This window comes from Salvelinus namaycush, chromosome 8 (genome assembly GCF_016432855.1).
Source record: "Salvelinus namaycush isolate Seneca chromosome 8, SaNama_1.0, whole genome shotgun sequence".
Classification (NCBI taxonomy): Eukaryota; Metazoa; Chordata; class Actinopteri; order Salmoniformes; family Salmonidae; genus Salvelinus; species Salvelinus namaycush.
Window position 1 is genome coordinate 50,710,349 of NC_052314.1, and position 19,151 is coordinate 50,729,499.

Genomic DNA, 19,151 nt, shown 5'->3' on the forward strand with positions numbered 1-19,151 from the left:
CTTATTCTCTTCATTCAAAGACTCAATCATGGACACTCTTACTGACAGTTGTGGCTGCTTTGTGTGATGTATAGTTGTCTATACCTTCTTGACCTTTGTGCTGATGACTGAGCCCAATAATGTTTGTAATATGTTTTGTGCTGCTACCATGTCGTGCTGCTACCATGTTGTTGTTATGTTGTGTTGCTACCATGTTGTGTTGTCATGTGTTGCTGCCATGCTATGTTGTTCTCTTAGGTCTCTCTTTATGTAGTGTTGTGTTGTCTCTCTTGTTGTGTTGTGTGTTTTGTCCTATATTTTTATTGTATTTATTTTATTCCCAGGCCCCCATCCCCGCAAGAGGCATTTTGCCTTTGGTAGGCGGTCATTGTAAATAAGAATTGGTTCTTAACTGACTTGCCTAGTTAAATAAAGGTCAAATAAAATAAATACAAATATATAAAGAAGTGATCTTACTTGTAAGTTCTCAAATCTGTTTACCTAATACATGGTCATGAGATCAACAATGGGAACATGACAACTGCCAATTCTGAGGTTTTTGAAAGAGCTAATGTAAGAGCTGGTGATGGATGGGAGCAAAATGTTCCCTACTGAAATCTCCATTATGCGTTTGTTAAGTGGAAATAAAATATGTGAAAAATACATGTGAACCTTGTGTCTGAAAACCACATCTATTGTTTCTCACGGGAGCTGTAGAGGAAGAAGACATGTCAAGTGAATGACTGAGAGAGAGAGAAAACAAAAACATTGTAATGCTAAGATTTAGAGGAAAGCATACTGTACTCTGTAAAATACATGTAAGAATTGTTTTTATTAGAATCATGTACATTTCCAGCATAGGGCTATGGTTAGTAAAACATTTGTAGATTTTTTTCATGTCCAGTTATTAGCATACATCTCTTTAATAATAATAATTACAAAGGCACAGATGAATAAATAAAGAAACGATGTCATTTAACAAGGTCTACCAGCTTTCTGATAGAATGTGATTAGATAGTTAAACAGTTTCTCCTCCAGGTTGACACGTCAGAGGGCAGAACTGTACTGAGAGGACACACATATACTGTACAAGACGCATGCAGACACGCACACACAACACACAAGTGAAGTTCCCTTTAAAACCTCTGATGAAGACATTTCCCACAAACACTTCAGAATATCTCTTCACACTGATTTCACACACAGACAGCGTTGTTACAAAATAAATGCCCCTAAATGGTCATCAGCGCCATAACGAGTTTGAGCCATAACGTGCCCTCCGTTTGAAGGCTGCGGACACAACAAACATTCCTCGCAAACTGATAGGCTGATAGGCTGCACTTGTCACTATTTGTTGTCCTGTAGCTGTCATGTTATTTCACTCTGTTAGATGATCCTGTCAGGTCTATGTTGCTGCTTGAAGGTGGTTGGATACTCAAAACATTATATCAAGTGCAGTGGACCAGAGACAGAGCTCAGAGAGGTACCAGGTGAAGTCACACATCAGAGCTGCTACTCAACTACTTGTCAGTACAGTTAGAATCATACAGTAGATATTACCATTACAAGTCAGTTAGAAAGGTCATCATACAGTTAGTTGAGATGGATGAACTCGTCAACAAAGAGGTTGTTGAAATTGACAAGGTTGTTGAAGAAAACGAGAATGGAGCAATGAGGAGAGTAACGACTGAGACACATCACTCAGGTAAGAACACAGAAACTCTATCACACAAACACACACACACACACAAGCTTTGGGGGCCCCCCTCACCCCACAGATAGTAAATGATCATGTCATAAGCCTTGAAGAAAATTCAAGAAATTAGCGTTAAAACTGTTACATTTCTATCAGCCTCATGGCAAAATGTGTAGAATAGCAGGAAATGTGCTCTAAAACTGCAACATTTTCTCTCTTCCCCATGGCAAAAAAAGACACCCCTCCCCCCCAAAAAAGGTTGACCTGCTCTACACCACTGACCCACACACGCACACACGCACACTCACACACACACACACACACACACACACCGACAAAGACGTACGAACACGTGACGCAAAAACAGAAACGTTTTTTTTTAAACAATTATTTCACCCCATATTTAAATATGCAAAGGCATGTATGTTTTCAGTGTATTCAGAGGTTCCAACATGTCATACTGATGCAGTCAATTCCTGTGGACCCCAGGGAAGAGTAGATGCCGCTATCGCAACAGCTAAAGGGGATCCTAATAAAATACAAAAAATACCACAAGACAGCTGTGCGAAACGATCCTCTTGTAGCTGATTATGTTGAAACTGCACTCTGCTGTGTGTGTCCATGTGTTTTCACACCAGTGTGTATCTCCCCAGGACCTGACGGCTCAGGGAGAAGACTCTACAGGATGGTTGCTGTAAGCTTTGGGATGCTGTGTGTTCTACAAGTCGCTCTCAACATCTCCCTGCGACTAGTCTTTGAGTGTATTGTTATTTAATCATTACATTATATCAGACTTTGACAACCGATTAATTTTGTTATCTGTTTAACTAAGTTCCTCTTATGTTAGACATGTTTAATGACTGGCAAACTACATCAAATATATTCTGTCCTCTTTAGCAGACAGTCTGACCAGATACAACAACCTGACTAAAGAGAGAGACCAGCTACAGAGGGAGAGAGATGATCTTATGGAAAAGTTCTCTAATCCGGGTGAGATTACCTAATACATGATCATAACATTAATTGTACATGTTCAATACGCACAGGGCCTTAGCTCGATGAGGACATTGATGGGCTGACCTCCGTAACTGTTTCTAATGAGAATAATTTATAAAATAGATTATTGATCTGACTGAGTTCTAATCGCTCCTCTTTGCAAACGAGTGGAATCAAGAACAGTGGTTTGTTTGTTAAGTTTGCCAACGTCAACCCGGATTTGCATCCTGGATTCGCCTTTTAAGCAGCACTTTCACCACTATCTCAAAGGGCTAACTCCTCCCTCTCGCGGCACAGGCCGAGGGCCTGAGACGTGAAACGAACTTCCCCAGCTCGTAGTCCGCTCAAACAGACACTAGATACGCTGCTGACTGTGTTTGCGAGATGCCAGACAAAAGTACATTTTAAAACCGACCAGCATCTCCTGCCGTGTCTACAGACACCTCCCAAACAAATACAATTTGAATCTTGGAGAATGAGTATAAAACTGTTTAATAGTCGCTTATAGATATGTCAGTCAGTCATGTTTATCCAATTACCCCCCACAAACACAGTAACAGACAGAGTCACAATCACACAGGTATCCATAAAATCAATGCATTAGTCTTACAGTCAATATGTCACAAACTCATTGCTATAACACCATGTGAAAGAATTGCTAGAATTTCCATTCATTTGAAATAAATAAGCAATACATTTGTAATGATCTGTCATCATGCCTGTAGGATTATGAAGCAGAGACTTCTATTGCAGTAATGTTGAAGGGCTCTGGGTAGTATTACTTAGCCAGCTAGAAGGATGAAGTAAGACGGTAACGTTAAAAGGAGCCTACCTCAGCAGGAGAAAAAAAATAGGCCACTAAGCTCTCATAATAACTTTGCTTCACAAAGATTAGGCTACTAAGACAGACAGTGAAGTGGCGCTCAGTGGTGAGGCTGAGGAAGGCTGCAATGCATGCTGGAGGAAGCAGAGGAAACAGAGAGAGAGATGAAGCAAGGCGGAGAGAGGTTAATACAGTGGTTCCCAAACTTAGGGTTGGGGTCCCATGTGGGGTCCCCTGACTAAATCTGTATCAAAGAAGTTAGGAACTAAAAGAAAATAAGATGTGTTTTAATATGAACATATTCACATGGCCTGTCTTCCCTGTAGGCCTACATTTAAATGCACTCAAAATGCAACAATGCAGGTGTAAAATAGTCCTACATTTCCTTTATATCACTGGTTGTTCTTCTTATCTCGATCACCACTGAAGTTTATAGTTTACCTATTACCCATCTTTTTTAACCACAACATCACTGATATTAACACAGAATCCTTAGTGATATTCAAATCATTAATGTAATGTGATAACATGATCATCTGTGCGCTCCATTGATATCTGTTTGTGCGGAGCTTGATTAGTAATGCCTAGGAATACAAATGTGAACGCAATGTCAGTTGATAAAAGCCATATCTATGTAAAGAGATGATGAATTATGCAGTTCAACACTACAACTGACTGAACAGTCACTGACGCTACTTGTCAGTGTAACTCATTTCTCATATTCATGTTCTCGTATTCTCATTTCTGGTATAACAGTACTTTTGTATAGCTACTAGGCTATGTGTTTGTAGATCAACTGAGGTGAATGAACCTACCGAAGCCAAGGTGATAAAGGCTGGGGTCAATTTTGATTGTTTTTGCTGTTCTCCAAATAGCATTTTACATTTTTTTTTACTGTATAGAAATGCAGTACTTTTTGGGAAGTTTCTATACAATTAATCCCGCTGTCTTACGACCTCACTATCTTTCATTAATGAGTGTAGAATAATGAGATGGCAATGAACGTTTTCAGTAAGCTCTTCTGAAGGCTGGAACAAGTTTGAATCCTGTTGGTACTTCGTCTCTACTAAGAGAAAAACCTGGAATGAGAGCAGACAGGACTGTCTGGAGAGAGGAGCAGACCTGGTGATCGTAAACAGCAAGGCGGAACAGGTGAAAGTGTGAAGGGGAGATAAATACATAGAGAGAGAGAGATAAATAAATACAGAGAGAGAGAGAGAGAGAGAGAGAGAGAGAGAGAGAGTGAGAGTGAGAGTGAGAGAGAGAGAGACATGATAAACATATTTTGATGAGTATTAATTTATCTTTCTCAACAACAGAGATTTCTCATTGGCCTCAACAAGAGAGTCTGGATCGGTCTGACTGACGGAGAGACTGTGGGGTCCTGGAAATGGGTAGATGGCACACCACTGAAAATTAGGTGAGAGATTTGACCATCCAGTTGTGATATGGAGACTGAAAACAAATGATATTGCTTCAGATCATCTTCATCAAAACAAATGTTTCCTTTCATAGATGTCATTCAATGAGCTCGATAGATGAATCATAGAAACCAAGCATTATTTTCCTCAAGAAAAGGAAATAAAAAGTAGCTTTTTTAACACTACGTATATTTTTTTACTTTTTGTTGGTGGCCCACATCTGACAGCGTGTGACTTTAAAGCTGAAAAAACACAGGTCTTATGTATTTTATTTAGAATTATGTTTTACTGACAGTGTGACTGTCTGGTTCTCTGTGTTGCTAACATAGAAACAGGGGGAGCAACAAGCCTAGTAATGGTGGTGGTCATTCAACCTATCAGGAGAAGGACTGTGTTGAACTACAAGATGGACAAGATCATCCTAAAAAGACATGGCATGATTCAAATTGTGCAGATAAACATAACTGGATTTGTGAGTGGTGTAATAAATAACCTACTGTAACAACTACCCCTCCCCTCTCTCTCTCTCTCTCTCTCTCTTCATCTCTATGACTCTCTCTCTCTGAGTCTCCCTCTCTCATTCTGTCTCCATCCCTGCTCATCTATGTTTGTTTCATTCTGAACATATGAATCAAATTCCAATTTACTTCCTGGGATACATTAGTAGCTTCCTGTCTTTGGTAGTTAAATGATGGACACATCATCAGACACAGACAATGATTGAGACACAACAACACTAAAAGTAGACAGCTGCATTAGAACAGATAGTAGGGAACAGTATGAGGTTGTTAAGTCAGTACAGTCGACTCCTGATAAGTGCACATCAGATAAGTGCGAGACCTGGGTTCAAATACAACATGAAATCTTTCAAATGCTTTGAGCGTTTGCTTTAGCCTGTCTTCAGTGCCAGGTGGGTACTGGGACTTTTCTGTTGCAACAGAAGTATTGTAAATGATTTCATATAGGGGCGAAATCATGACTTTTCACTGTGCTCGTTTCTATAATGTTTTAGCCTTAATTTTATGGTTCTCGTTGTCTCCGGATTCACAGACACCCACATTTAAATTTTGACATGGCCTATTGATTAACCAGACACACTGTTTATCTTATTATTTTGTGCTATAATTTGCAGTTTACCTTGAAACATATTATCATTATAATTGTTGAGCGTTGTTGTGTCTCAATGGGCCGTTAGCTATAAATAGGATCTATGTGCAATGATCAGGTCACTCTGAGGAAGATGTCAGCTTGATGTTGAAATGTCAGTCACCTGTTCACATCCTGTACAATGTATTAAAGTGAGCAATAACAAATCAATCTCTGCCTTTATTTGTTGACTGATCCAACTCCTTTTTACCTCGAATTTGTCCACGAATTTGTCCACTTCCATGGAAGTTTTCCTTGCAAGCCATTCTAATATTTTCAGATAGTATTTCATCCCAGGTCTGGTAAGTCTACACTATCGACTCAGGAATCAGATGAATATGTTTCAAGGAAAAGAACATGTCCCAACCTCAACCACCATGTTACTTTTAGTTTATCTTCCTCTTTTTACATTTCCCTTTCTTCTGGGTACAACATATCAAATACACTTAGTCTCAGAAATTTACATTTACATTTAAGTCATTTAGCAGACGCTCTTATCCAGAGCGACTTACAAACTGGTGCATTCACCTTATGCTATCCAGTGGAACAACCACTTTACAATAGTGCATCTAAATATTTTAAGGGGGGGGGGGGGGGGTTAGAAGGATTACTTTATCCTATACTAGGTATTCCTTAAAGAGGTGGGGTTTCAGGTGTCTCCGGAAGGTGGTGATTGATTTCCGCTGACCTGGCGTCGTGAGGGAGTTTGTTCCACCATTGGGGTGCCAGAGCAGCGAACAGTTTTGACTGGGCTGAGCGGGAACTGTACTTCCTCAGAGGTAGGGAGGCGAGCAGGCCAGAGGTGGATGAACTCAGTGCCCTTGTTTGGGTGTAGGGGCTGATCAGAGCCTGAAGGTACGGAGGTGCCGTTCCCAGAAATGGACACAAAGCGAACACGAACACAGGAGCAGTGATAGGTTCAGAACCTGAGTAGACTTTGCTGTATAGTATATAGTCAGAACACACAATGCGTTGTTGGAGATAGTTTATAAGACCAACTCATCTGCAGAAAGAGTCTTTTTAGTTTATAAGACCAACTCATCTGCAGAAAGAGTCTTCTTAGTTTATAAGACCAACTCACCAGCAGAAAGAGTCTTCTTAGTTTATAAGACCAACTCATCTGCAGAAAGAGTCTTCTTAGTTTATAAGACCAACTCACCTGCAGAAAGAGTCTTCTTAGTTTATAAGACCAACTCACCAGCAGAAAGAGTCTTCTTAGTTTATAAGACCAACTCACCTGCAGAAAGAGTCTTCTTAGTTTATAAGACCAACTCATCTGCAGAAAGAGTCTTCTTAGTTTATAAGACCAACTCACCTGCAGAAAGAGTCTTCTTAGTTTATAAGACCAACTCACCTGCAGAAAGAGTCTTCTTAGTTTATAAGACCAACTCACCTGCAGAAAGAGTCTTCTTAGTTTATAAGACCAACTCATCTGCAGAAAGAGTCTTCTTAATTTATAAGACCAACTCATCTGCAGAAAGAGTCTTCTTAGTTTATAAGACCAACTCATCTGCAGAAAGAGTCTTCTTAGTTTATAAGACCAACTCATCTGCAGAAAGAGTCTTCTTAGTTTATAAGACCAACTCATCTGCAGAAAGAGTCTTCTTAGTTTATAAGACCAAATCACCTCCAGAAAGTCTTCTTCGTTTATAAGACCAACTCATCTGCAGAAAGAGTCTTATTAGTTTATAAGACCAACTCACCTGCAGATATATTCTTCTTAGTTTATAAGACCAACTCACCTGCAGAAAGAGTCTTATTAGTTTATAAGACCAAATCACCAGCAGAAAGAGTCTTCTTAGTTTATAAGACCAACTCACCTGCAGAAAGAGTCTTCTTAGTTTATAAGACCAACTCACCTGCAGAAAGAGTCTTCTTAGTTTATAAGACCAACTCACCTGCAGAAAGAGTCTTCTTAGTTTATAAGACCAACTCACCAGCAGAAAGAGTCTTCTTAGTTTATAAGACCAACTCACCTGCAGAAAGAGTCTTCTTAGTTTATAAGACCAACTCACCTGCAGAAAGAGTCTTCTTAGTTTATAAGACCAACTCACCTGCAGAAAGAGTCTTCTTAGTTTATAAGACCAACTCACCTGCAGAAAGAGTCTTAGTTTATAAGACCAACTCACCTGCAGAAAGAGGCCAAATACAGACCAGTTAGAAAAACCTGACAGAGGACAGAGACCAGTTTTAGAAAGAGTGATACCAGCTACAACACTCTGAATGAAGAGAGAGACCAGCTACAGATTAGTCATTAGTTACAACACCCTGACTGAGGAGAAAGAAAAGCGACAGTGGGAGAGAAGTGGACCTTGGACCTTCTTTATTTATACACTGCTCAAAAAAATAAAGGGAACACTTAAACAACACAATGTAACTCCAAGTCAATCACACTTCTGTGAAATCAAACTGTCCACTTAGGAAGCAACACTGATTGACAATAAATTTCACATGCTGTTGTGCAAATGGAATAGACAACAGGTGGAAATTATAGGCAATTAGCAAGACACCCCCAATAAAGGAGTGGTTCTGCAGGTGGTGACCACAGACCACTTCTCAGTTCCTATGCTTCCTGGCTGATGTTTTGGTCACTTTTGAATGCTGGCGGTGCTTTCACTCTAGTGGTAGCATGAGACGGAGTCTACAACCCACACAAGTGGCTCAGGTAGTGCAGCTCATCCAGGATGGTACATCAATGCGAGCTGTGGCAAGAAGGTTTGCTGTGTCTGTCAGCGTAGTGTCCAGAGCATGGAGGCGCTACCAGGAGACAGGCCAGTACATCAAGAGACGTGGAGGAGGCCGTAGGAGGGCAACAACCCAGCAGCAGGACCGCTACCTCCGCCTTTGTGCAAGGAGTAGCAGGAGGAGCACTGCCAGAGCCCTGCAGAATGACCTCCAGCAGGCCACAAATGTGCATGTGTCTGCTCAAACGGTCAGAAACAGACTCCATGAGGGTGGTATGAGGGCCCGACGTCCACAGGTGGGGGTTGTGCTTACAGCCCAACACCGTGCAGGACGTTTGGCATTTGCCAGAGAACACCAAGATTGGCAAATTCGCCACTGGCGCCCTGTGCTCTTCACAGATGAAAGCAGGTTCACACTGAGCACTTGACAGATGTGACAGAGTCTGGAGACGCCGTGGAGAACGTTCTGTTGCCTGCAACATCCTCCAGCATGACCGGTTTGGCGGTGGGTCAGTCATGGTGTGGGGTGGCATTTCTTTGGGGGGCCGCACAGCCCTCCATGTGCTCGCCAGAGGTAGCCTGACTCCCATTAGGTACCGAGATGAGATCCTCAGACCCCTTGTGAGACCATATGCTGGTGTGGTTGGCCCTGGGTTCCTCCTAATGCAAGACAATGCTAGACCTCATGTGGCTGGAGTGTGTCAGCAGTTCCTGCAAGAGGAAGGCATTGATGCTATGGACTGGCCCGCCCGTTCCCCAGACTTGAATCCAATTGAGCACATCTGGGACATCATGTCTCGCTCCATCCACCAACGCCACGTTGCACCACAGACTGTCCAGGAGTTGGCGGATGCTTTAGTCCAGGTCTGGGAGGAGATCCCTCAGGAGACCATCCGCCACCTCATCAGGAGCATGCCCAGGCGTTGTAGGGAGGTCATACAGGCACGTGGAGGCCACACACTACTGAGCCTCATTTTGACTTGTTTTAAGGACATTACATCAAAGTTGGATCAGCCTGTAGTGTGGTTTTCCACTTTAATTTTGAGTGTGACTCCCAATCCAGACCTCCATGGGTTGATAATTTTGATTTCCATTGATCATTTTTGTGTGATTTTGTTGTCAGCACATTCAACTATGTAAAGAAAAAAGTATTTAATAAGAATATGTCATTCATTCAGATCTAGGATGTGTTATTTTAGTGTTCCCTTTATTTTTTTGAGCAGTGTATTTTCCGTGGTATTGTTAACAAACACGCCCCCATAAAGAAAATGAGAATTAATAATAGGTTAAGCCCCTGGTTCGACCGTGATCTTGCGGAGTTACTACAACTCAAGAATTGCATTTGACGAAAGGCTCGGCACACTCATACTCAAGCTGACTGGCTCTCGTTCAAGCAAATGAGAAATAAGTGCACTCAGGCAATCCGGAAGGCCAAAGAGCAGTTTTCTCTCTGTGGGTCTAGCCCCAAGATGTTCTGGGAAACAGTTAAAGACCTGGAGAATAAACCCTCCTCCTCACAGCTGCCCATGTCCCTTAATGTTGATGATGTGGTTGTTACTGACAAGAAGCACAAATGCCAATAAATTACTTAAAAATCATACAATGTGATTTTCTGGATTTTTGTTTTAGATTCCGTCTCTCACAGTTGAAGTGTACCTATGATAAAAATTACAGACCTCTACATGCTTTGTAAGTAGGAAAACCTGCAAAATCGGCAGTGTATCAAATACTTGTTCTCCCCACTGTAAGTAGCTACTTTTGCTAGCACGTTTAGTTCACATGTCCAAACGCTCGCGCAGATCCAGGCGAACGTCGGACGAAAACTTCAAAAAGTTATATTACAGGTCGAATAAACTTGTCAAACTAAGTAGAGAATCAATCTTCAGGATGTTGTTACCATAAATATTCAATTACGTTCCAACCGAAGAATTCCTTTGTGTCTACAGAAGTAATGGAACGCAAGGCGATATCATGTGGAATGCGCTTGACCAGGAACTGGTACTCTGCCAGACCACTGACTCAAACAGTTCCCATACGGCCCCATATCGCAGTAGAGGCTTCATTAACGTTCTACAGACTATTGACATATAGTGGAATGCGTAGGAAATGCAAACAGATCCATATCTAAATGGGTTTGAATAGGCGATGAGTTGAAAATCGACCAGCCTCAGAATTCTCACTTCCTGTTTGGATTTTTTCTCAGGTTTTTACCTGCCATATGAGTTCTGTTATACTCAAAGACATCATTCAAACAGTTTTAGAAACTTCAGAGTGTTTTATATCCAATAGTAATAATAATATGCATATATTAGCATCTGGGACAGAGTAGGAGGCAGTTCCCTCTGGGCACGCTATTCATCCAAGGTGAAAATGCTGCCCCCTATCCCTAAAAAGTTAATGTTGATGATGTGGTTGTTACTGACAAGAAGCACATTGCTGAGCTCTTTAATCACCACTTCATTAAGTCAGTATTCCTATTTGACTCAGCCATGCCTCCTTTCCCGTCCAACATTTCCTGATCTCCCACCCCATCTAATGCGACTATCCCCGATGCTTCTCCCTATTTTTCCCCTGCCCCGCTACAAAGTCTCTCCCTGCAGACGGTCACTGAGTCCAAAGGTGCTAAAGGCACTCCTTAAACTTCACCCCAAAAAAACATCTAGGTCAGATGGTTTAGACCCTTTCTTCTTTAAGCTTGCTGCCCCTATCGTCGCCAAGCCTATATCCAGCCTTTTTAACCTCTATCCTTTCTGTGGAGGTTCCCATTCCTTGGAAGGCAGCCACGGTGAGTCCTTTATTTAAAGGGGAGATCAAGCTGATCTTAACTGTCCTCAATGATGTCACCATTGTCCTTGATTCTAAGCAATATTGTGCTGCTATTTTTATTGACTTGGCCAAAGCTTTTGATAGGGTAGACCATTCCATTCTTGTGGGCCGGCTAAGGAGTATTGGTGTCTCTGAGGGGTCTTTGGCCTGGTTTGCTAACTACCCCTCTCAAAGACTGCAGTGATTCAATTTAGAAAATTTGCTGTCTCAGCCACTGCCTGTCACCAAGGAGTATCCCAAGGCTCAATCCTAGGCCCCTCGTTCTTCTCAATTTACATCAACAACATAGTTCTGGCAGTTGTAAGCTCTCTCATCCATTTATATGCAGACGATACAGTCTTCTACTCAGCTGGCCCCTCCCCGGATTTTGTGCAACAAAGCTTTCTTAGTGTCCAACAAGCCTTTTCTACCCTTCACCTTGTTCTGAACACCTCCAAAACTAAGGTCATGTGGTTTGGTAAGAAGAATGCCGCTCTTCCCACAGGTGTTATAACTACCTCTGAGGGTTTAGAGCTTGAGGTAGTCACCTCATACAAGTACTTGGGAGTATGGCTCGACGGTGCACTGTCCTTCTCTCAGCACATATCAAAGCTGCAGGCTAAAGTTAAATCTAGACTTGGTTTCCTCTATTGTACTTGCACCTCTTTCACCCCAGCTGCCAAACTAACCCTGATTCAGATGACCATCCTACTCATGCTAGATTACGGAGACATAATTTATAGATCGGCAGGTAAGGGTGCTCTCGAGCGGCTAGATGTTCTTTACCACTCAGCCATCAGATTTGCCACCAATGCTCCTTATAGGACACATCACTGCACTCTATACTCCTCTGTAAACTGGTCACCAAGACCCACTGGTTGATGCTTATTTATAAACCCCTTTTAGACCTCACTCTGCCCTATCTGAGATATCTACTGCAGCCCTCATCCTCCACATATAACACCCGTTCTGCCAGTCGCATTCTGTTAACGGTCCCCAAAGCACACACATCCCTGGGTCACTCCTCTTTTCAGTTCACTGCAGCTAGCAACTGGAACGAGCTGCAACAAACACTCAAACTGGACCATTTTATCTTATTCTCTTCATTCAAAGACTAAATCATGGACACTCTTACGGACAGTTGTGGCTGCTTTGTGTGATGTATTGTTGTCTATATCTTCATGACCTTTGTGCTGTTGACTGTTCCCAATAATGTTTGTACCATGTTTTGTGCTGCTACCATGTTGTGTTGCTACCATGCTGTGGTGTCATGTGTTGCTGCCTTGCTATGTTGTTGTCTTAGGTCTCTCTTTATGTAGTGCTGTGTTGTCTCTCTTGTTGTGTTGTGTGTTTTGTCCTATATCTATATTGTATTTATTTTATTCCCAGGCCCCCATCCCCACAAGAGGCATTTTGCCTTTTGGTAGGCAGGCATTGTAAATAAGAATTGGTTCTTAACTGACTTGCCTAGTTAAATAAAGGTCAAATAAAATAAATACAAATATATAAAGAAGTGATCTTACTTGTAAGTTCTCAAATCTGTTTACCTAATACATGGTCATGAGATCAACAATGGGAACATGACAACTGCCAATTCTGAGGTTTTTGAAAGAGCTAATGTAAGAGCTGGTGGACAGATGGGAGCAAAGTGTTCCATACTGAAATCTCCATTATGAGTTTGTTAAGTGGAAATAAAATATGTGAAAAATACATGTGAACCTTGTGTCTGAAAACCACATCTATTGTTTCTCACGGGAGCTGTAGAGGAAGAAGACATGTCAAGTGAATGACTGAGAGAGAGAGAAAACAAAAACATTGTAATGCTAAGATTTAGAGGAAAGCATACTGTACTCTGTAAAATACATGTAAGAATTGTTTTTATTAGAATCATGTACATTTCCAGCATAGGGCTATGGTTAGTAAAACATTTGTAGATTTTTTTCATGTCCAGTTATTAGCATACGCTTATCTCTTTAATAATAATAATTACAAAGGCACATATGAATAAATAAAGGTACAATGTTATTTAACAAGGTCTACCAGCTTTCTGATAGAATGTGATTAGATAGTTAAACAGTGTCTCCTCCAGGTTGACACGTCAGAGGGCAGAACTGTACTGAGAGGACACACATGTACTGTACAAGACGCATGCAGACAGACGCACACAAAACACACAAGTGAAGTTCCCTTTAAAACCTCTGACGAAGACATTTTCCGCAAACACTTCAGAATATGTCTTCACACTGATTTCACACACAGACAGCGTTGTTACAAAATAAATGCCCCTAAATGGTCATCGGCGCCATAACGAGTTTGAGCCATAACGTGCCCTTCTGTTTGAAGGCTGCGGACACAACAAACATTCCTCGCAAACTGATAGACTGAAAGGCTGCACTTGTCACTATTTGTTGTCCTGCAGCTGTCATGTTCTATCACTCTGTTAGATGATCCTGTCAGGTCTATGTTCCTGCTAGAAGGTGGTTGGATATTCAAAACATTATATCAAGTGCAGTGGACCAAAGACAGAGCTCAGAGAGATACCAGGTGACGTCACACATCAGAGCTGCTACTCAACTACTTGTCAGTACAGTTAGAATCATACAGTAGATATTACCATTACAAGTCAGTTAGAAAGGTTATGATACAGTTAGTTGAGATGGATGACGACGTCAACAAAGAGGTTGTTGAAATTGACAAGGTTATTGAAGAAAACGAGAACGGAGCAATGAGGAGAGTGACGACTGAGACACATCACTCAGGTAAGAACACAGAAACTCTATCACACAAACACACACACACACACACACACACACACACACACACACACACACACACACACACACACACACACACACACACACACACACACACACACACACACACACACACACACACACACACACACACACACTTTGGGGCCCCCCCTCACCCTACAGATACTAAATTAACATGTCATAAGCCTTGATTATTATGTTTTTTTTATTACAGGAAATTAGCGTTAAAACTGTTACATTCCTCTCAGCCTCATGGCAAAATGTGTAGAATAGCAGGAAATGTGCTCCAAAACAGCAACATTTTCTCTCTTCCCCATGGCAAAAAAAGACACCCCTCCCCCCCAAAAAAGGTTGGGTGTGGGGGGCCTTGCTCAGACCTGCTCTACACCACTGACCCACGCACGCACACACGCACACTCACACACACACACACACACACACACACACACACACACACACACACACACACACACACACACACACACACACACACACACACACACACAACGACAAAGACGTACGAACACGTGATGCAAAAACAGAAACGTTTGTTTTTTAAACAATTATTTCACCCCATATTAAAATATGCAAAGGCATGTATGTTTTCAGTGTATTCAGAGGTTCCAACATGTCATACTGATGCAGTCAATTCCCGTAGACCCCAGGGAAGAGTAGATGCTGCAATCGCAACAGCTAAAGGGGATCCTAATAAAATACAAAAAATACCACAAGACAGCTGTGCGAAACGATCCTCTTGTAGCTGATTATGTTGAAACTGCACTCTGCTGTGTGTGTCCATGTGTTTTCACACCAGTGTGTATCTCCCCAGGACCTGACGGCTCAGGGAGAAGACTCTACAGGATGGTTGCTGTAAGCTTTGGGATGCTGTGTGTTCTACAAGTCGCTCTCAACATCTCCCTGCGACTAGTCTTTGAGTGTATTGTTATTTAATCATTACATTATATCAGACTTTGACAACCGATGAATTTTGTTATCTGTTTAACTAAGTTCCTCTTATGTTAGACATGTTTAATGACTGGCAAACTACATCAAATATATTCTGTCCTCTTTAGCAGACAGTCTGGCCAGATACAACAACCTGACTAAAGAGGGAGACCAGCTACAGACCAGATACAACAACCTGACTATAGAGAGAGACCAGCTACAGAGGGAGAAAGATGATCTTATGGAAAAGTTCTCTAATCCGGGTGAGTTTACCTAATACATGATCATAACATTAATTGTACATGTTCAATACGCACAGGGCCGTAGCTACATGAGGACATTGAGGGGCTGACCTCAGTAACTGTTTCTAATGAGAAAAATGAATAAAATAGATTCTTGATCTGACTGAGTTCTAATCGCTCCTCTTTGCAAACGAGTGGAATCAAGAACAGTGGTTTGTTTGTTAAGTTTGCCAACGTCAACCCGGATTTGCATCCTGGATTCGCCTTTTAAGCAGCACTTTCACCACTATCTCAAAGGGCTAACTCCTCCCTCTCGCGGCACAGGCCGAGGGCCTGAGACGTGAAACGAACTACCCCAGCTCGTAGTCCGCTCAAGCAGACACTAGATACGCTGCTGACTGTGTTTGCGAAATGCCAGACAAAAGTACATTTTAAAACCGACCAGCATCTCCTGTCGTGTCTACAGACACCTCCCAAAAAATACAATTTGAATCTTGGAGAATGAGTATAAAACTATTAAATAGTCGCTTATAGATATGTCAGTCAGTCATGTTTATCCAATTACCCCCCACAAACACAGTAACAGACAGAGTCACAATCACACAGGTATCCATAAAATCAATGCATTAGTCTTACAGTCAATATGTCACAAACTCATTGCTAGAATTTCCATTCATTTGAAATAAATAAGCAATACATTTGTAATGATCCGTCATCATGCCTGTAGGATTATGAAGCAGAGACTTGTATTGCAGTAATGTTGAAGGGCTCTGGGTAGTATTACTTAGCCAGCTAGAAGGATGAAGTAAGACGGTAACGTTAAAAGGAGCCTACCTCAGCAGGAGCAAAAAATAGGCTACTAAGCTCTCATAATAACTTTGCTTCACAAAGATTAGGCTACTAAGACAGACAGTGAAGTGGCGCTCAGTGGTGAGGCTGAGGCAGGCTGCAATGCATGCTGGAGGAAGCAGAGGAAACAGAGAGAGAGAGGAAGCAAGGCAGAGAGTGGTTAATACAGTGGTTCCCAAACTTAGGGTTGGGGTCCCATGTGGGGTGCCCTGACTAAATCTGTATCAAAGAAGTTAGGAACTAAAGAAAAGAAGATGTGTTTAATATGAATATATTCACATGGCCTGTCTTCCCTGTAGGCCTACATTTAAATGCTCTCAAAATGCAACAATGCAGGTGTAAAATAGTCCTACATTTCCTTTATGTCACTGGTTGTTCTTCTTATCTCGATCAACACTGAAGTTTATAGTTGACCTATTACCCATCTTTTTTAACCACAACATCACTGATATTAACACAGAATCCTTAGTGATATTCAAATCATTAATGTAATGCGATAACATGATCATCTGTGTTCTCCATTGATATCTGTTTGTGCGGAGCTTGATTAGTAATGCCTAGGAATACAAATGTGAACGCAATGTCAGTTGAGAAAAGCCATATCTATGTAAAGAGATGATGAATTATGCAGTTCAACAATACAACTGACTGAACAGTCACTGACGCTACTTGTCAGTGTAACTCATTTCTCATATTCATTTCCTCGTATTCTCATTTCTCGTATAACATTACTATTGTATAGCTACTAGGCTATGTGTTTGTAGATCAACTGAGGTGAATTAACCTACAGCAGCCAAGGTGATAAAGGCTGGGGTCATTTTTGATTGTTTTTGCTGTTCTCCAAATAGCATTTTAAAGTTTCCTTATTTCATAGAAATGCAGTACTCTTTGGGAAGTTTCTATACAATTAATCCCGCTGTCTTACGACCTCACTAAAACTCAAACCCTGGTTACGGCCCTGAACACACACTAAAATGTTGTTTGTATTCTTTCATTAATGAGTGTAGAATAATGAGATGGCAATGAACGTTTTCACTAACCTGTTCTGAAGGCCTGAACAAGTTTGAATCCTGTTGGTACTTCGTCTCTACTGAGAGTAAAACCTGGAGTGAGAGCAGAAAGGACTGTGTGAAGAGAGGAGCAGACCTGGTGATCATAAACAGCAGAGAGGAACAGGTGAGAGAGTGGGGGGAGATAAATACATAGAGAGAGAGAGAGAGAGAGAGAGAGCGAGAGAGAGAGAGAGAGAGAGAGAGAGAGAGAGAGAGAGAGAGAGAGAGAGAGAGAGAGAGAGAGTGAGTGAGTGAGTGAGTGAGTGAGTGAGTGAGTGAGTGAGTGAGTGAGTGAGTGAGTGAGTGAGTGAGTGAGTGAGTGAGTGAGTGAGTGAGTGAGTGAGTGAGTGAGTGAGTGAGTGAGTGAGTGAGTGAGTGATTAGTGCATTTTGATCAGTATTCATTTATCTTTCTCAACAACAGAGATTTCTCTTTAGCCTCAACAAAAGAGTCTGGATCGGTCTGACTGACAGAGAGACTGTGGGGTCCTGGAAATGGGTAGACGGCACACCACTGATAACAAGGTGAGAGATTTGACCATCCAGTTGTGATATGGAGACTTTGAAAACAAATGATATTGCTTCAGATCATCTTCATCAAAACAAATGTTTCCCTTCATAGATGTCATTCAATGAGCTCTATAGATGAATCATAGAAACCAAGCATTATTTTCTTTAAGAAACTAAAAAGTTATTTTTTTAACACTACGTATGTTTTTTACTTTTTGTTGGTGGCCCACATCTGACAGCATGTGACTTTAAAGCTGAAAAAACACAGGCAATATTTATATTATTTAGAATGATGTTTTACTGACAGTGTGTCTGTCTGGTTCTCTGTGTTGTTAACATAGGTACTGGATAAACAACCAGCCTAGTAATGGTGGTAGTGTTTCAAACCTTCCGGGGCAGGACTGTGTTGGACTACAAACAGGACAAGATCAGCCTGAAAAGACATGGAATGATTCAAATTGTGTAGAAAAATATTTCTGGATTTGTGAGTTGTGTAACAATAACCTACTGTAACAACTACCCATCCACCATCTCCCCGTCTCTATCTCTCTCTCTCTATGACTCTCTCTCTCTCTATGACTCTCTCTCTCTTCATCTTTCTGACTCTCTCTATGACTCTCCCTCTCTCATTCGCTCTCTCTCTCTCTCTCTCTCTCTCTCTCTCTCTCTCTTAACTTCTTGCGACTACAGGGGGTGCTGTTCCGAATTAGCATTTTGTCGTCTCCAAATTAAACTGCCTAGTACTCAATTCTTGCTCGTACAATATGCATATTATTAATTCTATTGGAAAGAAAACACTTTCTAGTTTCATACAAAGTTGGAATGATGTCTGTGGGTGACCCAGAACTCTTTCTACAGCGAAATCCATGACAGACAGTGAAAGGTCTGAGAGCGAAGCTCTGGTTTCAGATCAGTTTTTAAGGTCTCTGTCTATCCTATGGAACGACACGAACTGCACCCGCCTTCCCCTGGATGTCAGTAACCAATGAGAAGTGGAATGGGCCTTCTCCGTAGCTCTCAGAGGTTATAAAAGACCAAGGAGTGAGAGTAGCCCCCCTTTCGACGCTCGCCCTTACGCAGGAAGGGACCTCCGGACGCCATTTTCACAGGCTCGGTTATCAACTTGAAATGTATCCGTCTGTAATTTAATTCGATATAGGACTTAGAAACATCATAAGGTAGTTAATTTAAACCGTTTTATAGGAAATTATATCCGTTTAGTGCGATTTT